This window comes from Chiloscyllium plagiosum, chromosome 9, assembly GCF_004010195.1.
Source record: "Chiloscyllium plagiosum isolate BGI_BamShark_2017 chromosome 9, ASM401019v2, whole genome shotgun sequence".
Lineage (NCBI taxonomy): Eukaryota > Metazoa > Chordata > Chondrichthyes > Orectolobiformes > Hemiscylliidae > Chiloscyllium > Chiloscyllium plagiosum.
In genome coordinates this window covers 60,640,499-60,666,761 of record NC_057718.1, presented here as the reverse complement: position 1 = coordinate 60,666,761, position 26,263 = coordinate 60,640,499, and the positions used below count along the sequence as shown (strand labels likewise).

General features: G+C 39.0%; 1 long non-coding RNA gene across 2 annotated transcripts in view; it reads right to left on the bottom strand.

Moving 5' to 3' along the window:
• The window catches only part of LOC122553232, a 59,323-nt gene extending 34,131 nt beyond the window's left edge, over nucleotides 1-25,192 (bottom strand). Inside the window, exons 1-2 of one of the 2 annotated variants that reach the window (XR_006312655.1) lie at nucleotides 24,980-25,192; nucleotides 23,574-23,666 (exon numbers count right to left, since the gene is read on the bottom strand). This is a non-coding gene — a long non-coding RNA (uncharacterized LOC122553232). The remainder of the gene's footprint in view (nucleotides 1-23,573; nucleotides 23,667-24,979) is intronic. The other variant, XR_006312656.1, reaches the window with a different exon arrangement.
• Between the last annotated feature and the right edge of the window lie 1,071 nt (nucleotides 25,193-26,263).

Here is a 26,263-nt window from a genome sequence, read left to right as displayed (position 1 = left end):
TAGATGATTTGGAGTTGGGGCCACGTGTACAGTGTCAAAATTTTCTGATGACACTAAGATGAGTGGCAGAGCAAAGTCTGCAGAGGACTGTGAAACTTTGCAGCGGAACATTGAGTGAGTGGGTAAAGGTCTGGTTAATGAATACAGTGTTAGTAAATGTGAAGTCATGCATTTTGGTAGGAGTAACAGCAAAGGAGATTATTTCTTGAATGGGAAAATGTTGCAGCATGCTGATTTGCAGAGGGACCTGGGTGTCCTTGTGCATGAATCACAGAAGGTTGGTCTGCAGGTACAACAAGTAACTTGGAAGGCAAATGGAATTTTGTCCTTCGTTGCTAAAGGGTTGAGTTTAAAAGCAGAGAGGTAATGTTACAGTTGTACAAGATGCTAGTGAGGCCACACCTGGAATACTGCATGCAGTTTTGGTTTCCTTACTTGAGAAAAGATGCATTGGCACTGGAGGAGGTGTAGAGGAGGTTCACTAGATTGATTCCAGAGTTGGCTTATGAGGAAAGACTGAGTAGACTGGGATTATATTCATTGGAATTCAGAAGAATGAGGGGGGGATTTTATTGAAACATATCAAATTATGAAGGGAATCGATAAAATTGAAATAGGTAGGATGTTTCCACTGGTGGGTGAGACAAGGACAAGAGGGCATGGCCTCAAGATTAGAGGAAGTAGGTTTAGAACTGAACTGAGAAGGAACTTCTTCACCCAGAGGGTTGTTAATCTATGGAACTCCTTGCCCAGGGAAGTAATTGACACTATTTCAGTAATCGCTTTTAAAGCTAAGGTAGATACTTTTTTGAAAAATAAAGGAATTAAGAGATATGGTGAAAATGCGAGTAAGTGGAGCTGAGTCCACAAAAAGATCAGCCATGATTTTATTGAGTGGTGGAGCAGGCTCGAAGGGCCGGAGGGCCTACTCCTGCTCCCAGCCCTTATGTTCTTATGTTCTATTGTACTCATGACTGTGAGTCACCGGGAGTAATCTGGAGATTACTAACCTTGAAATCTTGCTCAACAATTTCCAACTTCAGTCTCTAAAGTCAGCTTGCTGGACCCCATCTCTTTCTTCCTCTGTCACTGGCCTCACTACAGACCATAACCCCTGGCTCTTCCTTCCGAACGCTCTGAAGAGCTCTAAATAAATCTGTATTTAAAAACAGGATGAATATATTTCAGATCAAATCTGCACGATTATCATAACCTCTTACCACTATCATAGGGTATCGTGTTGCATCCCAGGCAAGGTGAAATCGACAAGTAGTTATCTAAACTTCCCACTTATATCTGCAACATATGAGTATGTTGGAACATTCTCAAGGTCTTGAGGCACATTGGCAACTTGATTTTTAGTCAGTCACCAATACCTTGTTAGAAGAAACAATTCAAGAAACAGAACAAGTTTGCATGATGTTCCACTGTTTATTAATTCAGCAGAAATATTAGTCCATTTAACTTAAATGATTTAAATCTGCAATAATCTGACACACATAGGATTGTTATATGAATGCATTAAGTGTTTGCTAATAGCAACAGAGATAATTTCTGCATCTTTAAACACATGACATCAATTAAAGAGTAAACTTCAATTCATGCCTTGTGCTTTTCTTGCCTCAGTTAACATCTTTCCAAAATCGCTATCATTATGCTCTCCTTGAATAATCTAACTTTCACGCTAATTTTGGAAAATTGAAGCATTCTGCACCTTGGTCTAAATGATGTCTGAACTCAGGATCCACCATTTTCACTGATGTTGGGGAAAGACAAAAAGCTGAATGTGTTCATACATCTACAGTTCTCAAGGCAGAAGCATAGTGCAACATTCCAACAGCCTTCAAACAGAAGCAGTGAAGACAACTTATATTCCTGAAAATGAAATGGTGGACTTGGACATATGAGGGAAAGGTCTCAATTCACTGTAATTATTGGAATGAAATCCAATAGCCCAGAAGGAATGGTTAAGTTTTGAAAATAATTAGCCTGTCTATAGTTGAAAAAAGAAAGCTCTTGCATTTTCAATAGATGTTTGTTGACCTATGTGCTAGTTGGCTGCTACCACACTGTATCATTATCACAGCAGGTTGGTTTTTAAGTTTATGAATTAGTTAACAACTCACAAAAGTTATAAAGGAATGATCTGCTTCTGATGTGGGGCTATGAATGCAATTTTTGTTAAAGGACTGAATACTGTAAATTAGTATTGGTTTTTGTAATGACTAAGTAATTGAAGGAAATGTTTGTTTATACAAAGAACTAATACTTGAAAATCTATCCTTTCTGTCTTAAAGCTATTCAAGGACTCTGCTTCCACCATCTTCTCAAGAAGATACTTCCAAAGACTCATGGCCATCTGAGAGAGAGAGAAAAAAACTGCCTTATCTCAATTTTAAATGAGAAACACTTGATTTTTAAACAGTGATCCCTAATCGTAGATTCTCCCTCAAAAGGGAACATCTTCTTCACATCTACTTTGTCAAGGTCCCTCTGTATTTAATATAGAATCATAGAGTCGTCCATCATAGAAACAGACTGTTCAGTCCAACTAGTCCCTGTTGAACATGTTCCCAAACTAAACTAGTCCCACTTGTCTGTGTTAGGCCCATATCCCACCAAAGCTTTCCTATTCATGTACTTATCATATCTTTTAAACGTTATGATTGTACCTGCATCCATCACTCATCTGGCAGGTCATTCTACACATGAGCCACTCTCTGTGTAAAAAAGTTGACCTTCAGATGCTTTTTAAACCTTTCTCCTCTTATCTTAAAAACATGCTCCCTAGTTTTGAACTCCCCCACCCTCGGGAAAACACCTTTGCTATTCATGTTATTTGTACCCCTCATAATTCTATAAACTTCTCTAAGGTCACCCCTCAACCTCCTATGCTCCTGTGGAAAAAGGTCCCCGCCTACCCAGACTATTTTTATATCTCAAACCCTCCATTCCTGGCAACATTCTGCTATTTGCTGCACTATGAGTTTTATTTTCCATAATAACCTATGATGTGGCACCTTTTCAAATGCCTTCTAGAAATCTAAGTCCAGCACATTCACTAGTTCCCCTTTAACTATAGCAGGAATTACCTCTTTAAAGAACTCTAAGAGATAAGAACTCTAAAACATGATTGCCTTTTCAAAAACACATTACACGATTATCTTGTACTTATCCAAGTGCTCTGTTTCAGTTATCTGCAATAATAGTTTTTAACATTTTCCTCCTATAACAGATGTTAAGCTGTAGTTCTCTGCTTTTTTCCCTCTCTCTGTTCTTGGAGAAAGGAGTTATACTTGTCGCATTCCAATCCATTGAGACTACCTCCAATTCAAGGGAGTTTTGGATAATTAAAGTGAATGCTTTAACTAACTCACTAGCCAATTTTTAAAAGACCCTATGGTAAAGTCTATCAGGACTCAGCCATGTTATTTTTAAGCCATGCCTTCAGCTCGCTAATTCATTTTATCCAACAGCAATTTGCACATGGCATGCATAAAGCTGTAGAGACTATGATCATTGAGGTTTTGTTTCTTAATTTGGTATCTTGATCCTCAACCTAATAAGTAGAACCTCCTTCCTTGTCATGTCTTTGTTGTTAGTATCCACACAGCCAACAATCACTGGAATCTCCCACCCACACTGCAAGTTCTTCTCTAGCCTTGAGCAGATGTCCTGACCGGGCAAAAGTGAGGACTTGAGATGCTGGAGATCAGAGTCTACCTTAGAATGGTGCTGGAAAAGCACAGCAGGTCAGGCAGCATCCAAGGAGCAGGAAAATCGACATTTTGGGCAAAGGCCTTGACCCCTCAAACTGGGCGAACAACAAACTATGTGGACTCATGCTCTTTGCTGCAGAGAAAAGTGTCAATCCATCCTATACTGTCCGCTACTAGCACTGCATTCCCTCTTAGTACTTAGTCTTGAATGGCTTCCTGTACCATGGTGTCATGTCAGTTTGCTCAACCCCACTGCAGCTCTCACTCTCATCCAGACAAGGCAAAATAACTTCAAACATGTTGGATAATTGTAAAGACTACCATGTTCTCTGGATTTTCTCAGTTGTCTCATATACAGTCATATTCTCATGTCCCTGAACACTGACCAAACTTGAGCAATCCAGTTCCAAGAGGTATGATTGCCAATTGGTACAAAGAATCAGGATAACTTTGCCCTCCCTGATGCATCATACTGTCTGTGGTTCGGCCTGCAGCTCGTGGACTCTGAGACATAACTATTTGAACTCCAACATTTACAACGAACATGTTTGCATAAAACTAATAGTTAGGAACTCCCACATACTGAAACTTTGAAATATCATCTGTCCTGCCAGCCTTAATGTGTTCTCATAAACTACTTCATTATTGTAGTCAAATTTTCTATCTTTTTAAAAATGTCATATTTGCCTTACCATAATTATTAAACTTACTAAGCTGCTGTATTATTATAAAACCCCTACAGAGTTGAAACAATTTATTCAGCCAATCAAATCTACACTAAACCACTGAAGAGTATCCCATCCATGCACATGATCCTTACCCTATCCCTGCATTCCCCATGGCCAATCCTAATAGCCTACATATCCCTGGACACAATGGGCAACTCAGCAGTCCAATCCACTAAACCTGTACACCTTTGGCCTGTGAGAAGAAGCCAGATGGCCCGGAGGAAACTCACAGGGAGTATATGCAAACTCCACACAGACAGTCGCCCAAGCTTGGAAATGAACCTGGATCCCTAGTGCTATGGGGCAGCAGTGCTAATCATTGAGCCACCATGTTGCCTCACTAATTTGAACATTAAGAAAAGAAAAATCTTAATAACTTCCCAGATACTCAACTAACCAGCTTCTTCTTTTGAGCAGTGTAAGAACCAAAAAGCTGAAAAGGTTTAGGAAATACAATAGGAATGGAACACAGTCCCTCAGTCAGTCTCTCTTGTACGTTGCAACTTGATTACTAAGACTGTGGAAGGGCGATTGGACCTGAAACACTAATTCTGTTTTCTCTCCATAGATGCTGCCAGACCTGCTGAGTTTTCCCAGCATTTCCTGTTTTTGTTTCTGATTTCCTGGGTGAGGTTCCCAATTTGTTATAGTTCCAGATTGGATATTCCAAAATGTTAAACTCTCTGATGAGGTAGGATTTTACTGGTGCAGGTTCTTTTTTCTCCCACCCCTGTCAGTTGACCACAACAAGGTTAATTTAACCACAGATCACTTCCCTTATGGATACCCTTCTTCCAGCCTCAAATTAACTTATGCTTTGTTCTTACAAGAGATCACAATCCAAACTGATTGATTTAACGCTTCCTTCTTTGAAGGGCTATTGTCTAAAGTTCCCATTGCCTCGGCGTGACATTCTATGTGTATGCCTCTCTCTCCCCAGGCAACCTGTTAAATAACATTTTTGACTGTACCAGTCCTCTTTTAATAAACACATTTTGCAATTTAAAGTTAAAAATATCCGTAGTGTTTTGGGTGTATGACCTGTGATCATGGCATATGGACAGTATAAATTCAAAGTATGGTCAGTGGGGGCATGAGTTGGCAAAGGTTTTGGCACTTAATAAGCATAGGGGCTGCAAAGGGCCTTGGGATATATGAGGCTTCATCTGTCTGCATTAGTTGGCACTGCATTGATATGAAGAGTATGGAGGGGTCATGAAAAGTGAATGGAGGTGATGTTTGTGGGGGTACAAGATTAGATTAGATTAGATTACATTACAGAAACAGGCCCTTCGGCCCAACAAGTCCACACCGACCCGCTGAAGCGCAACCCACCCATACCCCTAACCTAACACTATGGGCAATTTAGCATGGCCAATTCACCTGACCTGCACATCTTTGGACTGTGGGAGGAAACCGGAGCAACCGGAGACACGGGGCGAACGTGCAAACTCCACACAGTCAGTCACCTGAGGTGGGAATTGAACCCGGGTCTCCGGCGCTGTGAGGCAGCAGTGCTAACCACTGTGCCACCGTGCCGCCCACAAGGGATGCTTTTTTTAAAATGCCTTTTTAATAAACAAAATTCTTTCTGGCAGGGATTGACTCCATTTAGCAACCACTCCCCAGAATACAAATCTGACCATTCAGGGCACTTTCACCCACATTGGGTTTACTCTGTGTTACTGACTCAGAATAAAAATTTAATCCCTTGACTATTGTCCTTACAAATTACTGTCTGAATTCCAATGTCAATTTCTTCTTCAAATTTCTTGAGAGTTTGGGAGAGGCTGCAGAAGAGGCCTTGATGACTTGGCTCTGTGTATTCTGTAGAGAGTATTGCTATGATTCCAACTAACATCGCTACTGGACAAGTCAGATCCCAGCCTGATAGAGCATATTTTGGTCCTTGTAACTTAATGTGGTGGTCTTTTACTGGAACATAAGCATGAGGCTGCAAATATCATTTTAACGTTAAGACACAAGTTCATTACATAAAAGAAATAGAAACAAAACAAAATAAACCAACCTATTTATGTACAATACAGTTTGAAAGATTTCAGAACAAAAACTCATCTATTCCCCAATACCTGGATCAGTGGTGCTGGAAGAGCACAGCAGTTCAGGCAGCATCCGAGGAGCTTCGAAATCGACGTTTCGGGCAAAAGCCCTTCATCAGGAATAAAGTTTTATTCCTGATGAAGGGCTTTTGCCCAAAACGTCGATTTCGAAGCTCCTCGGATGCTGCCTGAACTGCTGTGCTCTTCCAGCACCACTGATCCAGAGTCTGGCTTCCAGCATCTGCAGTTATTGTTTTTACCTCGTTTTATTCCCCAATACCATCCCTTCAAAATTCCAAACAAATTCCTTCTCTATCGAATGTGTAGGTCTGACTTAACTGCCTCTTCTCATTTCCAATCCTGTCAGCTGTAAGACCTATTCCCTTAGCTACTCACAAAAGTGGCAGCTTAGACCTTCTCTGGGCTTTCATAACCTATTCCCTTAGCTACTCACAAAAGTGGCAGCTTAGACCTTCTCAATCTTTTCATACACTGTCGAGTTCCAACCAAACCCTCATGGTCTGTAGGTTTCCCAAATTACACTTTTCAAGAAAGTAATGTGTTTTCTTTGCTGGTTGAAACATTCTCCTTTTCCTATATTTGCTTCTGACTTCAGTCAAGTCTCCTTTGAACTATCCAAAAGCTTTTGAACTAAATTCAAATGAAAAGCTCATCCCCAATTCTGCTAAGCAATTAGCTTGATGCGTTTTCTCTCCAGTTGGAAGCACTCCTAGTATAAATAAAAGTCTATGAAAACTCCAGGAGGACTATGTAAGTTTCAAATCATGGTTCCAGAAAGATCTGGTTAATGTTTAAACCCCTTCATCAAAGAAGGACTACACCCATATGCAATTCTTCTAAAATTCAAACTTCAAAAAAAAGATGCTAAAATATATATAAACCATATGCTTAACAGCATGGTGTAAAGGTAACAATCTCTCCATTAATGTTAGCGAACAAAGAAGCTGGTCATTGACTTCAGGAAGTGGAGTTGAGATCACACGTGGTGGTGGAGGGTTGTTTTTCAGACTGGAGGCCTATGACCAGTGGAGAGCCACAAGGATCGGTGCTGGGTTCTCTACTTTTTGTCATTTATATAAATGATTTGGATGCGAGCAGAAGAGGTACAGTTAGTAAGTTTGCAGATGACACCAAAATTGGAAGTGTGGTGGACAGAGAAGAAGGTTACCTGGGATTACAATGGGACTTTGACCAGATGGGCCAATGGACTGAGAAGTGGCAGGTGGAGTTTAATTCAGATAAATGCAAGGTGCTACATTTTGGGAAAGCAAATCTTAGCAGGACTTACACACTTAATGGTAAGGTCCTAGGGAGTGTTGCTGAACAAAGAGACCTTGGAGTGCAGGTTCATAGCTTCTTGAAAGTGGAGTCGCAGGTAGATACGATAGCGAAGAAGGTGGTTGGTATGCTTTCCTTTATTGGTCAGAGTATTGAGTACAGGAGTTGGGAGGTCTTGTTGTGCTGTACAGGACATTGGTTAGGCCACTGTTGGAATATTGTGTGCAATTCTGGTCTCCTTCCTATAGGAAAGATGTTGTGAAACTTAAAGGGATCCAGAAAAGATTTACAAGGATGGAGAATTTGAGATTTAGGGAGAGGCTGAACAGGCTGAGTTTGTTTTCCCTGGAGCGTCGGAAGCTGAGGGGTGACCTTATAGAGGTTTACAAAATTATGAGGGGCATGGATAGGGTAAGTAGGCAAAGTCTTTTCCCTGGGGTCAGGGAGTCCAGAACTAGAGGGCATAGCTTTAGGGTGAGAGGGGAAAGATATAAAAGAGACCTAAGGGGCAACTTTTTCACACAGAGGGTAGTATGTGTATGGAATGAGCTACCAGAGGAAGTGGTGGAGGCTGGTACAATTGCAACATTTAAGAGGCATTTAGATGGGTATATGAATAGGAAGGGCTTGGAGGGATATGGGCTGGGTGCTGGCATGTGGGTCTAGATTGGGTTGGGATATCTGGTCGGCATGGATAAGTCGGACCAAAGGGTCTGTTTCCATGCTGTACCTCTCCATGACACACCTCCACACCCCCCCCCTCCCAATCAATAGTGTTGAAGTGGAAATGGTGAAGACCATCAAGTTCCAGGAAGTGATGATAATCCTGGACCTCCCACGTTAACATGACAATCAACAAACCACAACAACATTTCTACTCGCTCAAGAGGCTAATGGAATTCAACATGTCCACAATGACTCTTCCCAATTTTTATGGAAAGCATCCTATCTGGATGCCTCACAGCATGGTATGGTAACTACTCTTCCCAAGGCATCAAGAAACGACAGAGAGTCGAGAACACAGCCTAGTCCATCACACAATCCAGTCTTCCATCCATTGACTCCAGCTGTACTTTCCACTGCCTCGGGAAAGCAATCAACATGATCAAAGATACCTCCCATCCTGGTCATATTCTTCCACCCTCTTACATCAGACAGAAGATATAAATTTATGAATGCATGTCCAAATAGATTCAAGAACAGCTTCTTCCCTACTGCTATTAGACTTTTGAACGGTCCTCTCAAATGTTAATTTTGATATCTCTCTCTCTCTCTCTGCACCTTCTGTATGGTTGTAACACTGTACTTTACACCCTGTTCTGATTTCTTGATGCATTTTGTATGGTATGATCTGCCCGTATTGCAAGCAAAACAGCACTTTTCACTGTATCTTGATGTAGGTCACCATAATGAATCCATTAAACAGCAATATCTTTTGTTACACCTTCTCCCAAAGATGAATGAAATTGTATCTTCAGGAGGCATTTCCATTTCCCTATAAAAGTCCTTTACAGTGCTATTGCTAAGTCATATTAACAGTATTAAAATATATATTAAACATATAATGACGTATATGGCAACCAGACTTTGCATTAGTCAATATGCATCATATAACCTAGTGTCTTTCAGATGTGCTCTTGATAAACTATTCACTATAATATTTTGTTTTCCAGGCATATGAATAGTTTTCAATTGTAATCAGATGTTCAAATTCCACTGAAAAAAAATTGTAAGTTTTTTGCCTGGAAATTATTCCAAAACTATTAAATTATTGTGACCTGAATAATAACAATTTCTTTCACAAGGTGGGAGATGTATATTTCAAAATGATGGAAAATCAACACAAGACCAAATACCTCCTTCTTCACATCAATGACCTTATTTGTAATCATATCTAGTCAGTTCCTTCGAAAAATAACTTACAAACTATTTAATCTCCATCTCTTAATTTTGTGGTAAAACAGAGCTACATTGATGTCACTGGTAGCAACAGCTAGTTTAAATGGCTTCTCATGACGTGGCACTTCTAAAATTGAAAGTGCACATTCAAGTTGTTAAATACATTCTTGCATCTATTCAAATATCCTGCCGTTCTTGAGCAAATTTGTTAAAGGAGCCAACACAGTACAGAAGTTCAGAATAAATTCTGATAAACCTACTCATGTAAACAATGTTGCAAAGTTTTGCATTTTGTGCTCTGGATGGGAAAATCCAAAAGAGCCCTTCCTTTCACTTTATTATGTATTATGTGGCAATTATCCATTGTGTGGCCCAAATAATTCACTTCAGCATTGGCAAATTCACTTTTGGCCAGATTTACAATCAAATTGTTTATTTTTTGAAGTTGATCAACTAATCCAGTCAAGTGGCACAAATGTGCTTTCTAACCTTTTTTGGAAACAATCATGCCATTGAAGTAAACCAGGCAGCTACATAACCCTTCAAGGATTGTTTGAGTCACTCATTGGAACGCTGTTTTTTTCCATTCCAAACAAATGCATATCTTTGCATTGATAAAGTCAGCCTTGTGTTACAAAAGCTGATATTTCATTGGTAGTACCAGAACTTTAATTTGTCTCCCATTAAAAGTCTAATGGGTTTTGGTATGTCCAGTCCTATTAAAGTGGCAGCATTTTCTTTTGTTCTAGCCATTTCTCCTTTACTACTTCATATCCATCTGTCTGATCTCTAAAGCTAGTGTCTCATTCAACTTCCTTTTGTAATGTAATGATTTTATCACTTGTGACAGTCTTTAAGGGATATCACAGTTATCTGCCAGAACCTCTGCTTCTCTGAACTTTGATGCTGGACACACAAATAAATTATTTTTATAGATTTATTTCAGAATCCTTTCACAATACATTTTCTCTTATATTATCTTATTGAAACCACTAATCCTCCAAAATTGTGTTTTGCCTTATGAGTTCTACAAATGTCTGGTTAGGCTCCTTTCTTGATGTTCTAAATTTTAATTGATAAGCTTCAGGGACAAAGCTCAGAAATATTGAGGATTGTCTTTTCAACAGTTTCATAAACTTCAGATCATTCTTCTGACAAATTGGTATACACAGTCATGGTTTTGCTTGTCATAGCAATCTATACCCGAAGGTCTAACGTCTTTTAGCCACTTCATTGGTCTAACTACATTCTCAACTGAGGTGAAATAACTTTGTTATGGGTCATGAGCTATTTTCTGAAATGTTTGCATTGATCCTCAACTGTCTTCACTGCTAAGCTCTATTCCCAGTCCATTCCAGCAACCTCTGCCTGCATTCCTTTCCAATTGCCCTTATTTCGTTTAGCTGCTGTTCCTGGCCCAAGTTTCTCTTTCTCAAACTGAATGCTAAATTCTATTATGTTATGATCACTGTTTGCATGGGGATATTTTACTCCGATATCTTTTTTTATTAAACTTAACTCATTACACAGTACCAGATGTAAAATAGCCTTAAAGGAGAAAGGTCTGCAGATGCTGGAGATCAAAGTTGAAACTTTATTGCTGGAACAGCACAGCAGGTCAGGCAGCATCCAGGGAACAGGAGATTCGACTTACCCCTGCTTAGATCCACAAAATATCGTTTGAGGAGAATGTTCCATATATATTCTGTGAATATTTCCTCATTGTACATCTGTCAATCAGATTTTTGTGATCTACATGAAGAGTAAAGTCACTCATGATTAAAGTACTACCCTTTTTACATGTTTTCATTAATTCCTGGTTTATTCCCTGTTGCAGTGTAAGGAAACAAACAAACTCTAACCTCACAACTTTAATGCATTGTCTGAGTTGTCACCTTTCTGTCTAAAACCTTAAGTTAACTCAAGAATGTGTCTCAAAAGAAGTTCTGGGATTTACATATTAATGAACTGAAACCTGCAACCCATTTTAAAAGATGAAAGACTTAACAGCAATCTAGAGTTGTTCAATATATTGTTTCAGTTGCATGACACTGTAATCTTTTGCTATAAATACTGTGTCTTATGATCCTGCTCCACAGCTACCTGGAAGGAGCAGCGCTCTGAAAGCTAGTACTTCCAAATAAATCTGTTGGATTATAATCTGGTGTTTTGTGATTGTTAACTTAGTCTACCCCAGTCCAACATCGGCACCTCCACATCATTTATAGAAACTGTGAGGGGGGGGGGCCTTTAGACTACTGACATTGTCTCTTTCCCTTGTTATTTCTTACCTCTACCCATCTAGATACTACAAATTCCAATCCAATATTATTTTTTGCTATCATACTTATTCTACCCCACACTATCAAAGTACCATCACCATTTCTTTCTTGCTTGTTCTTTAGAAAAGTTACATACCCAGAAATATTTAGTTCTCAGCTTTGACATTCTTGTAACTATGTCTCTGAAATAGGAATAAGAAAATGCCCATTAATTACTATTTGAGCCATTAATTTGATAATATTATTCCAAAAACCACGTACATTCAAGTAAAGAGTCATTCATTTTATCTTTTAACCATTTTCCCCTCCTTTGACACCATTTACTGCTGTTTTTTCTATGTTTGAGCACTCTGCACATCTCTGTCCCATTCTGGTTATCATCTTCCATACAGCCAACCTGAAATGCTGCCATATCCGTTGCTTTATAAGCGCACAAATCCCATCTCTCCAATACATGGGAAATACACTGGGGATGGTTTTCATCTGAGGATGCGTGAGGCGTCGATCAAGCAGGTTCCATTCCCAAGTCCGGCCACCAGGTATTACTATTGTTGATGGAGACTGAAGTCCCCCATTAAGGGTATGTTCTGTTCCATCACTAACATTATTGTCTAAATCAGGTTGTATTCAACTTGGAGAAATATCAATCCATCAATTGAGATTGAAGAATGACAGTAAATAGTAATCAGGAGAGCAATTTTTCACACATTTAAAATTCTCAACTTCAATTTAAATCTCATCAAATACTCGGCTCTCCCTATTTCTGTATGTCTTTCTATCTCTATAATTCTTCTGCCTCTGGCTGACTTCTGTGTATTGTGCACACTTTTGACAGCCATTGTCTCAGCCCTTATCAGGAAATTCCTTACCTTCCCATTGCTCCAGCACCCTACCTTCCTCTAACACTGTCTTTGAACTGCGGTTCCTTGACCGTCCTCCTCCTCTCCAAATATCATTGTTCATTTTTGCCTCATCATGCCTCTGTAAAACTTAACCGGATTTTGTTTTCATGGTAACATGCTGCATAAATATAAATGTTTGCAATGAGAATTAATTATTAAAATTTCCACTAACCTAAACAAAGCAACAGCCCATGCCGATTGTTTTGTGCTGATGCAAACTGATTAGAAGAGATAAACACTTGGCTTCCAGTAATAACAATATTTACATACGTATTTGACTAGCAAGTTATTTTACATGCAAGTGTACAAAATCATTTTTACACTTATGGCCCATAAACTAATTTAATCTAACATGGCATTCTTGATTTGTCAGAATAGCTTCGAATTATATGGAAATGTGTCTTGGCTCATTAGTCTAGAAACAGTTTGAATGGGTTGATCAGTTCACTCGACACATCACCTGATGATGTTTGATATTCAGGTATTCTGAAACCACTTTGTGGCTCTTGTGTAGTATAGTCTCCCTACCTCTGGGTCAGACTGCCTGAGTTCAAGCCCCACCTGCTCTAGAGACATCTTATAACATATCTGAAGAAGTTGATTGATAATATAACAGGAGCTACTTGGTGGATAGGGACATTGGCAACCAACTCCATTGAAAATCAAAGATTGCTGTTGTATAAATGTCTGTAGAAATTACTAATCTAAACCATGTTACTTTATATTCAAATGAATGTAATGATTATGTATCAGGTCTTAAAACTGGAATCACAATTTTCTGAACTTTTAAGGTCATTTTTTTAAAGAAACAGACTCACAAATTTATAGATTTTGTTTGCTTCATAATGATTTTATGAGAAATTGTGAAGGGATGTCAAAAAAAAGCCACAAGTATTTCTACATGGATATTTCTAATTGCAGGCTAATTGATGAAGCATATCAGAAAATACCCTGACTAATTGCACGTATTTTAAGCAGTGGCCAGCAATATCATTACACTACTGCTGTGTGATCATATATTCCAAGATAACCCCATGAAACACTATGTAACTAAAACTTGGTACTGAAAATTGTTACGACATTGGTTTTCTGGACTATCAAATTTTATCATCCATCATTTAATTCTGATATCTGAGATGTTTTACAGATGAAAATGGATATTAAAAAAGAAGAAACATGGACCTAAAATTGCTGTCATTGTCAGCTGACCACAGAGAGAGTCAAGATTCATCAGGACCATATGAAATGACAAGATAGTCTGCATGTAAGTTACATGTTTTTTATTTAAGTTATCAAAACAAGGCAACTGAGTCAATGTCAACAATTTCACATCTATGTTTTTTCACACCTTTGTTTAGATATACTTCATACATTCAGAGATCAAAACTTTGTCTGCTAGTTAGTCAATTTGGAAAGGCAATGGAGCCAGACTTAGGAATATGCACAGAACTATATTTTCACTGTTGTTTTTGAACAGCTGAGCCAGGGGGAAGAAAAGAATATGAATTGGTAACAACTGGATTAAAAGACATCTCTCTCTATAATTTCTCATCATCCTTGAAAACAATGCCTGATGATAAAGTAAATTGGAGCAGCAAGCATTCACTGAGAATGCAAGATATGGAGATGCCGGTGTTGGACTGGAGTGTACATAGTTTAAAAATCACACAACACCAGGTTATAGTCCACAGGTTTAATTGGAAATACTAGCTTTCGGAGTGCTGCTCTTTCATCAGGTGGTTGTGAAGTATAAGATTGTAAGACACAGAATTTATAGCAAAAGTTTACAGTATGATGTAACTGAAATTATACATTGAAAAATACCTTGATTGTTTGTTAAGTCTCTCATCTGTTAGAATGACCATGTTAGTTTCACTTCTTTCATATGTAACTCACTAAACATTTTTTTAAAAGTTACATTCTCAAATGAACTTTAACAATTGGTGTTAGCCCAGACAATGCATTGGGAATTAGCACCCCTCTGTGCTGCTGTCTGTGCCATAATGTTTAAACTGATTCTAATCTAAAAAAATGAATAAACAGAATCTTACATAGATTCAAGCAGATGAGAGACTTAACAAACAATCAAGGTATTTTTCAATATATTATTTCAGTTACATCATACTGTAAACCTTTGCTATAAATTCTGTCTTACAATCTTATACTCCACAACCACCTGATGAAAGAGCAGCGCTCCGAAAGCCAGTGCTTCCAAAAACATCTATAAATGTCACCACTGCTGAGAAGACCAGTCTACAATTAAAGCAATTGGTCTTTGTTTAGAAGTCTTATCCCTCAAGGGCCCTAAGAACTTTTAAACTGCATTATTTTTACTCTCTCTGTCAGTACCAAACATTGTTGCCAATGTTTGCGGTGTGTGTTTGATGCTGTATCATTATTATTTTTTTCTTGTGTAATTAGGTAATAACATTTTTTTTCCTTCTGTCACTTGAGTGACATAGCTGCATATTAAAAAAAAAATGTTGTTGCAACCAACCAAAAAGGAATTAAAAAGTGGGGAGATGAATTACTGCTCCTCACCTGGTCATGGCAAATGTTCAGGCTCAGCCAATGTACTGTCATAGACAAACAATAGAATTGTAATGGAGGAAATAAATTGTTTCTTTGAAGGCTTTTTTTGTAAGCAAGAAACTGAGTCTGTAACATTAAATATGCTGAATGTACACAGTTGATGTTAGTACTTTCATACAGGACAAAGAAAGTGGAAAAGTTAAAGGCTTTGCCCTTTGCGGAATTAAAAAGCATAGCTTGGCAGTTAGAGGTGGAGTTCAGAGATAAAGCTAGGAATCACTCAGAATGCAACATGGTGATGAAGCTACGAGAGGTGGAAACAGAGGATAGTGACACAGATAACTTAGAAATGGAACAGCTAGGATTAGAACTGGAATTTCAGGAGCAGGGAATAGAGGGAGAGAGACAGGAAGCGAAAGGGAGAATTTTAGTTGAGAAGGGAGAACAGGGAGGAAATCACACCGAACTGATTTAATGGCCAAAATATTTAGATTTGTCCATTTAATCCATAAATTTGATGTGTAAGAGGTAGATGCATTATTTAGCTACTTTGAAAGATAAGCACATTAGTGAAAGTGGTTAGTCTGCAATGGACACTGCTGTTTGCAGAATAGGTTGACATGGAAAACTCACAGAGCTGACTTTGTCAAGCCTAAGGAGCATGTCAATGACAACGAAGGAGTCAGAGTTGAAAAGTGTGATCTGGAAAAGCAATCCAGGTCAGGAGAGTTGTCATTTCAGGCATAAGCCCTTCATCAGGAATGGGAGTAAATCGGGAATAAAATAGGCAATTTTAAGTGGGCATCAATTAGTGCCAGATGTTCTGTATCCTTAAGAAATAGGCTGACCAGACATAGTTTGAACCTGAAAGCTTGAACAGCTCACTTTTGACCAGCGACTGCAGGTACTTAAATCTGTCACCACTACAAGAAACGTTGTGAGGCAATTCTCCTCAAAGAGTTCAAATTCTTTCCAATCCAGATACATACAGAAGAAAAGTCTAGCACAGTGCAAATAGTAGTTCTGGCTGACAACTATAAGTGATCACACAGTCACACAGACTTAGGAAAGTCACAGACTAAAGAGACACAAGGAGAGATCAAAGGATAAAGTGATGTAGTTTGGAAGAAGAAACAAGGTGAGGGAGTATTTAATGAATGACAGGACACAGGGTAGCTTAGGGCAGTAGATGGACCTTTGGGTAATTATTTACAAATCTCTGAAATCAGCAGAGCATGTGAATAGAATATTTAAGAAGGCATTTGGGACACTTGCTTTCATCAGTCATAGCATAGATTATAAGAGCAAGGAGAAAATCTTGAAGTTATACAGAACACTGGTTAGGTCACAACTGGAGTACTGTGTGTAGTACTGGTTACCTTACTACAGGAAGGGTGTAATAGCATTCCAGAGAGCTCAGAGGAAGTTCACCACATGTTGCCTGGGATGGTGAAATTGAGCTATGAGTAGAGACTAGACAGGCTTGGCTTGTTTCCTTTAGTGCAGAGAAGGCTGATGGAGGACATGGTTAAAGTGAATAAGATTATGAGGCATATGGACAGTGTGAATAGAGAACTGCTGTTCCCCTTAGTTGAGGAGTCAATCACGAGGGGACATAGTTTTGGGAAAAGGGACAGGAGATTCAGAGGGGATTTGGGAAAAAAAATGTTTTCTCTCAGTGCGTAGTAGAAATCTGGGATGTATTGTCTGGGAAGGTAGTAGAAGCTGGAAATCTTACAACCTTTAAAAAATATTTAGATGAGTACTCTAAATATCTTGACATTCAATGATATGGGACAAGTGCAGGAAATTGGGATTAGCACACTTTTAGTGGTAGCTATATTGATACAGATTTGATAAGCCTAAAAGTCTTTTCTGTGCCGAATGAATCTACGAATCGAGAAGAAATTCCTCCTCATTTCAGTCTTAAATTTTCACCCCTTTATTCTGAGACTATGCTCTTTGATCATAGACTCTCCCATGAGAGGAGACATCCTTTCAGCTGAGAGAAATTCAGAAGCATTACTAGGAGCAGTAAAGCTTGCATGGTTTGGTATAACTCAGGAATGGACACTTCAGTTAAATAAAGTTGAGGACAGGCCAGCATGATCAAAAAGAGACAGAACCAAAGCCAGAGAAATTGAGCAAATAAAAATAAAAGGCAAGGGCCAAAGAAAGTGAGAATAGATGACAGGCTAGAACCTGAGATCAGATTGATAGATATCTTCATGGTTAACTTAGAGAGGGACCTGAGGAGTTCTCAGACAGGCCCGGAGATACTGAAGGTGAATCATCACTTAATGGAAGAGTCACTGGGAACAATAGCAGAAGATGAACATCCAGCCAGTGGTGGGAGTGTTCCACGTAAAATAGGATAGGTTGGGGGAAGATCCAAGCCCAAGACAAATGGGAACGTAGAAGGTAAGATGCCCACAATAGACACTATGGTTGGAGCACACCATGAGCTAAAACGTAGTTACCCAGAAGGGAACCCAGGGAACAGAAACACATCTCAAAATCAAACTGGTCTAATCATGATGATGTAATGCTGCATGGGAATGAGGTTCAGGATGAAAGCCCAGACAGGAGGCAATCCTCTGTTTATCACCCATCTTGAGGTCAAGTTTGTAACCATGACTGATTTTGGTATTGGGATTACAGAAGTGGGTAAGTGAAGGGTTAATACTTGAGAAGATAGCATAACACAGGGAACAAATGCAGCTCCTTACTCCAAAGCAGATTTTGAGGCCAGATCAGGACAAAGAGTGAATGTAGGCTGCCTGTGTGTTATCGTTCCAGTTTTTGTACTGTAATTGCGCATTGACCTTGTAATGGAATGCTCAGCATGAACAAAAAGAAAGAAATATTGTTCAGGTTTGTTCTATTGTGGTGGGGTGATGTTACAATAGTGGTAAAATGAACTTTTGAATTTTGATTTTTATCATGAGGTTGTTCTGCCTAAGACCTTTCTGTTGCATTATTGCAGAGATTCCAGACCACACAGGCAGTAACACGTGATGCTCTCGCATAAAGTTCTTCATTTTCAATCTTTCCCTGCACAATGAAATGGAGACAGTATAATGTGTTCGATCTGTAAGTAATGTATATGTAATGAAGCAGTAATAAAGGCACAAAACCTGGACTTCAGGCTGAATCTTGAATAAACAACTGAGAGAGGTGTGCTTGGCGAGATGAGTGGTAGAATTGGGCAAGATGGTAGTCATGATCTCAAGATAATCTTGCTGTAGCTTCCCCGCTCTGTTCAAGTGGTAAGATTCTTCGAGGGAATGTGAGATTCCCAATTGTTGCTCATCATTGCTTGTTGACAGGTTTGTTAACTAGCTTATTAACCAGTTTGTTAACGGGCTTGTTAACAGATGACCTACCACAGGCAGCACTTTACAAACTACCTATCGGGTAAAAACGGAGTGGGTACCTGCGGGGTATAGCTCACTGCTTACTCCAAGAGATCTCCACGTTGCTCATGGCAAAATACAGAGCAGGGCACCATCCAAGAGAACCAGCCACATACACCCTTGAACCACAGACATTAGCAGCTGCCATTCAAGGAGCTGTCACTACATCCTGACATCTAGGAAATGCCCCGACATTGTGCTCTGCACATTCACACTTGTTTAGCGGACCATGCCAGCAAGCAGGCATGCATAGCTGCATCAGCTTTTCTCTAAGGGAGAGGCATCTAGGCCTGGCAGTGGTAATTCTTACAGTTGCACCATCAAGTAGGTGGCTGTGTTATGCAACAGTTCTCAGGTGAGGCTGCCTACATCTTTGTGTATGTCACTGCGCAATGTCAGGCTGGGAACTGTACCATGTGATGGCAGCATCCACTCCCAATTCCAGTCAGTTCGAGGGGCTCCTAGAGTGGCTAGTCAAGGACAGTCTCCCTTGCCGGTCCTGGGCTTGGCCACAGTCAGGCATCTGGCCAGCGAAGCTTTGCAGAAGAGGTCTGTACTTTTACGCTTTATGGAGTGGGTCATGGTCAGTCCTTTGACTCTGGAAGTGCCATGCCAGTGGTGAGGCAAGTTTAAATGCTTTTCTTCGGCTGTGGGATATGAAGCTGGTAGGGTTTGGGAACCTATGGAAGAAAGGATGATATTGGGGAGTGAGGTATGAGTTTTGGGGATTGCATCAACAACAGGTCACTGGATGTTCACAGGGGCTGAATGTAGGTATTGCACATGTGACATGGTCACAACACCAGCGTGCAGGCTGTGTACTTCCTGACCATCATGCAGCATTGACCCTCACTGTGTGTTGTACGTTCCTTGCACTGTCGTTACTGGGGAACTGCCTGTGCTTGATACTCCCATGCATATAGCCAGCTGAACAGTGTGCAATGGGAGGTCTTTGGTTTCAGAATGAGTCAATGCCATGTACAAGCTTTGCCAATCCTGATCTCACATGATATAATTGGCATTCATTGTATACCCCATCACTGGAAGGACACAGACTTTTTTGTTTGGTACTGCTGCCAGGTCCTCTGAACCCTCGACTGGGCACTGACCCTGGTAGTGATTTCCAGCCATGCTGACATTGTACAGTGGCAGTGTTTCCTCTGTCTGTCCTCTGGGATGCGATAGCCTTACTATGCATTGTCCCAATAACCAGTCCCTTCAGGTTCCTGTCGGAGACTCTGTGCTAATTTGCCCTTGTCAGCCATGTCTGTCCAGTGACCAGTCATGGGTAGGGCAGATGCCAGTGCTTCTCTAAGGAGCACTATAGACTCTTGAAGATGGTCTTCAAGATGTAAGGGGTGCTGGCCTTCAGGTGGATATCTGATGAGTTCCCTGTGGAATGACATGTGGAGTGTTGGAATGGAGATAGGATGTAATGCTTGCCATTGTGTCAGCAACAGCAATTAAAACATTTGGTAATATTTTATGGGAAAATCAGTGAGTGACAAGCATCTCAACTGCATAACAACTTTGTTTTGATGTCATGATGTACAATATCACAATGGCGTTCCAGAACCGGAAAGAATTGTTTCGTACATTAGCTAATCCCTCAGAAGAGTTCAAGCAATGTTTGCACATGAACATATATTTGAGCTGCAGTTTGCTCCTAAGCTCCTTAGGTATATAGATGTGATCCACACTGATTTTCAGAATCTGTCACATGCCAGTAGGCAATCCATGTAATATATCTAAAGATGACACATTAATCCCTGTACTAAATGTCCCTTCCTTTCCCATTAAATATGATGTTTCACATTGTAACTGTTGATAGGGAATTATATTTCATTTAAATAGAGAAATTTCACAATTAAGCACCTGTCTCTGCCAAGAGCCGAGTGACAGGCAGCTGTTAAGAAAATGACCAATGTTCATAACAAGACCAGAATGCAATACTCCTGTACCTGCTGGGACATCTCCATTTTGTGTTAATGTCCATGACTGTAGGCAATCCATAAATAGTAATATTTCAGTGTTAGCTCACCTCATTATGAATGATTCTGTATGCATAAGGTTAATTCTGAATTCTGTGCAATGGTCGACGTCAACCAGAACCTATATTTTGCATTATTTCATTCAATTTATGATCACATACACAAATCTAAGGATAGGACCTGCACACAGTGGCTGCAAAATCAGGTATGGTGAGGAAATGAACACTGGATCAGAGTGTAGGTTTAGCCCACCATCCATTGCAAACAGTATACACACAGCCAATTTAAATGGCTCCTGAACGCTGCTATGTGGTTGCATATGTGAAATACCATGAGGGACCAGTGAACATGCACTATTTAAAGCTGGAATACACCTATTAAAGTGGAGCTATGTTCTGGCTGGTTCAAATACTGATACACATTGCAGAATAAAGTGCGTGCTACAAGAAAACTAAATGTCCGTGCAATACAGCAAGAAGTGAGTTCCAAGATTTTCCAATTGTGACAGTGAAAACCTCAGAAAGAAGGTGCAGAGGAGGAGAGGTATCTATTCTTAGGGAACCCGGAAGTCCTATAGATAAACACGCGGCCAACATTTGGAGTGGGCAACTGTAGCCCTGAACTTCTGATTTCATACTCCACGAAATGACTTATTCAGCTCACTCTCTCTAATACAAAGTTTTACCTGTCCAGAATGTTGGGGTATGTCAATGTAAGGGTATGTCTGTTGGTTTCGGACCTTCTGTCTTTATCCCTGATGCTTTCTATCAAACAGCTCAAAAATTATTAGTCAATACACTCCTTGATGTTGCAAAGACTTCAGCATGCAAATGACTAAACACTTCTACACAGTCTACAGCAACCAGTAAAAATCAATCAGCAACTAATCTAAGCACATTTGATAATTCCTTTAAGTAGCATTGGTTGCAAATGGAAGTTACATGAGGCTTGTAGATAGGGCATTTGTTGGAGTACTTACATTAGAAGTAGCAGCACTCACATCAATTCACAATTTACTGACATCAAGTTTTTCCTGTTCTGCGTGCCTCTGACTAATACTCCCTGTAGCTGCACCAACCTCCTTACCAAAATGATGGTCAAAAATCCATGAGGACACAACATTAAAACTTCACAAATGACACAAATTGTCTTATACACCTTAATTTGGAGTTTCCTTCCAATGACACGGTCATTTCCAAGTATTAATGTTCTGTTTTTCTGTATTTTCTCTCCAGGTGTGGTGATGAAGATGTCATTTTATACCAGGAAGATCACCTGTGCAGCACACCGCAAGTATGATTAATAATGTAATCCGATTTAGTGGTCAGTATTGCTCCAGTGAATAAACTCATAAGCACTGATTTTGGTACAGGGCCTAATCACTCTCTTACACTGAACACTGAAATCAGGTCACATCAATGCACAGTGTCACTTTATTGAATATGGGTTAAACATATTGATGTCAGAGTAGAAGTGATACACAATACTACCCTAATGAACATGCATCCATTAAACCATTGCAAGAAAATGGAGTCCAATGAAATACCACCGTTAAATCTACCCTAAAAGCATGCTTTGTTCCATCACAGTCAAGGATGCTTCACTGTTCAACTTAGCATTTCTATAAAATACTAGTCACGTGTTTTCCAGCTAAAGAAACCTAATGTAAGCTTCTTATCAGAAAATATTACATTACATTTGAAAGGTGAAACATTCTGTCAGTTGCATGGGTCATTTGAAATTCTTGCATTGTTATGATAGGTCAATGCACAATCCATGCTTGCAGCCTATAAGGTCAAATCACACATGAGCTAGATCCTTCAGTTATATGTGACTGAGTTCTGACACATAGCAAGTTTTCTTCAGGCTGTCTATCAAATACCATTTTGTTTGTTGCTCCATTGTATGATTAATAAGTGTGGACATTTTACATAATATCACAAATGGAATAATGAATAAAGTGAGTGTGGTCAGTGGAGCTGCTACAAGATGAATATTTAGTCTTTGAATATAAAATACTGGAAAATTTTACTATGTTACTATGATTACTTTACATCTCCTCGAACTGGTGTGTGTTTATTTACCTAAAAGATATTCTACGTATTATAAGTTCAGTGAGATAGTGTGCAGAATATTACTTGATTAATACTGATTAGTGCAACATTTTAACCACTATGAAAGACAAACAAATTTCAATAACCTCAACTAATGTATAATTTACAATTTTCAAAACAAATTGTTTGTTATCACATAGTCACGGGAATATGGGACTATCTATTCAGCACTGACTTAGATATTTAAAAATAAAAATTAATAAAATAAAAATAATTTTGTACACCTCCAGAAGGTTTTTCGTTAAGGTTTTTCTTGTACCTGCATTTTATTGTATAGGCATCTTTCTGATAGAATTTTCAATATTCTGCAATAAATGATACATTGAGGACATTTCCTGATGTACTCTAATCTAAAGATAGCACAGTGATTATATTTTGTAAAATCATACCCAACGTTATAAATATATGAGATGCTAGTTCTCATGCATGTTTGGTAGTAGCAGTGCAAACCGACAGTATTTCTTGTGATGCTCCCAGTTCAATTCATTATTAAACATTTACTGGCTTTTAAGTTACCATAATACTATGAAAAGCACTGTTATATTGCTGCGTCTCATTGTTTTTAAGTGATGTGATGAGCAAGTCTGCATTAGTTGACTAGATGAATGTATATAGCAATGTGCTCACTAACCAGTTCAGGCTGACTTTAGCACACGTGGGCACATGTTCTTTCCCTCTGAAATATCCATTACCAACCTTTCTTGACGTCAGCATTAATAAGATTCTAAAAGGTTAAATGTTTAATTTCATTTTGTATAATATATGTTTTATCACAACTATATCATGCCATCAGATCCAGGAAATTCAATAAACATGTTTCAGGATGAATTATCTTACATGGTTTTGAAAAATCATTCCTGTCAACATGTTCACATTCACACACACAAATAATAAAATGTCTTACCACTTCATCAGTTTTATAATATATAAGGCCAATGATAATACTCACTCCGCAATTTAACAGTCCTGGTATTACTAGTTAGAATATAATTTTTAATATGGAAATACTTATATTTGAGCTATTTAAAATACATAAACTATAATTCAATAAACTTTGAGTAGACCAAAATGGACATGTCCTCTTTGCTTTCAAATGATTAAAGGACTAATGCACCAGTTTGTTATATTTTCCTTTGTTGATTATTAAATCAAATAATTTGCTTTTGGAAAAGTGCATGAAAATGTATGAAAAGAATTAATTGTCAGTGTTGACAGCAAATGACAGGCTTTGATAGGATTGTCCTTCCATTGCCGGCTGTGCCTCTCTACAGTAACATCTCATTATTTTGTTAATATGGAATGTCTAAAATTAATTTTCACAGCTATTTTACTCCAGGTATTGAAAGCATGAGTGATTTGAATGAAGTTCTTTAACGTTAATACTTTGGTACAAAAAAAGATCACGTCTATTGCTTGAATATAAAATTTAATATTCATGTGCAATACAGCAGCTCCACATCTCATATTTAAGCATTATACACAAAGGGCCAAGTCTTCTTGACAATGCAGGATTTTGATAGAGCATATCTGAAATATATTTACTCATACTTTCACTATCTGTTCCTTAAACCTGCTTTCATTAGTTATATCCATGGTAACCTATTTTCACATGAAGTATGAATCCTGTCTTGAATTGCTTAAAAATCACTGGGCACAATGTAATGGCTATATGGAGTTGTCCCACTCACAATATGCAAAAAGCCTTCAAATCAGTTAAATGCAGAGAGTGATAAAGTTTCAAATTGAAATTATCTCACGGTACTGATAAATAAAGCTTCTCTGGTATCTAAATCATGACACTAACTATACATTTCGATTTTTTAAGTAGTGATTAGGTGGGTACTCAGGGGAAAATGCTAGTCCATGCAGAGATAACAGACTCAATATCAAGTAAAAAGAGACTGGAATTCTAACCAATCTCATGTAATGAATTGAAATACTCCAGCTTTCAACAAAGAGAAAAAAAAACAAGCTGTGCCGTACCATCGGCTAACCACTGTCAGGAAATATAATTTGTATAGTCCGTGATTCACCTACCTCATATTCAGCATGCAAATTTATTTCACCAATAATCAGACCTGAAGATTGCCCAAGAGAATTAATAGCATCATTCCTTATGCACTGGCTGGTACAAACTGCGAGGATATAATGCCCCTCTGACATGGAAATACTGTGTTGGTTTGATGGAGAAAACCCAAGTATATTTGTCCTGTTAGATAAAAATAGGCTTGTGCACATCAACATATTACAATGTCATTTCAAAAACCTGGATGTACAAATATCATCTATCACTGAATTGATTTTCTCAAGCTTGAATTGTTTTGAAACAACAGACTGTTGTTACAAAAACAGACTGTTTAATAAAGTTATTTTGAAAATAGAAGATTCTCTCTACCTGCCAGTAGCCAACTTGCAGTTTTCTTCTGGCTGCTATTAACCCTAATGTTACAAAAATTCTCAACATTTTCATAGAGTAGAATCCCTGCAGTGTGGAAGCAGGACATTTGGCCCATCAAGTCCACACCAACTCTCTGAAGACCATCTCACCCAGATCCATCTCCCTACCCTATCCTTGTAACACTGCATTTCCCATAGCTAATCCACCTAGCCTGCACATTATGGGCCATTTGGTTGGCAAATCCATCACCCTGCACATCTTTTGACTATGGGAGGAAAGCAGAGCACCCAGAGGAAACCCATACAAATGCAGGGAGAATCTGTCCACACAGACAGTCACCGAAGGGTAGAATTGAACCTGGGTTCCTGGTACATGAGAGAGCAGTGCTAACCACCAAGCCACTGTTTGCCCCTTAAGTCCCTGTTGGGTGTTTTTCCTTCTACAAAGACTGCAGTTGATTGTTTCTTTTAACCTGGATCAAAAAATCAGTAAGGAAAAAAGTGTAAAATATTAAGTCATTCACTCCACACTGCCAGTCCAAATCACTTGCTACATCCACACCTACCACGCTTACTGTGCAGCTAGAACAATGACACTATTTGCTGTCAATTTGTGAACAGTGACTGCAATGGGAATAGCAGTGAACACTGGCTTTGGCATTACATTGTGTGTAATTGTGCAATGTCATGTTTGTGCACAAATGCTTTACATACAAGTGTGTTAAACCTTCTCATGTTATTTAAGCAGCGAGAGAAGCTGCCTGTATTAATTGAATAATACTGCACATGGAGAAAGTGAGGACTGCAGATGCTGGAGATCAGAGCTGAAAAATGTGGTGCTGGAAAAGCGCAGCAGGTCAGGCAGCATCCAAGGAGCAGGAGAATCGACATTTCGGGCATAAGCCCTTCTTCAGGAATCCTTCA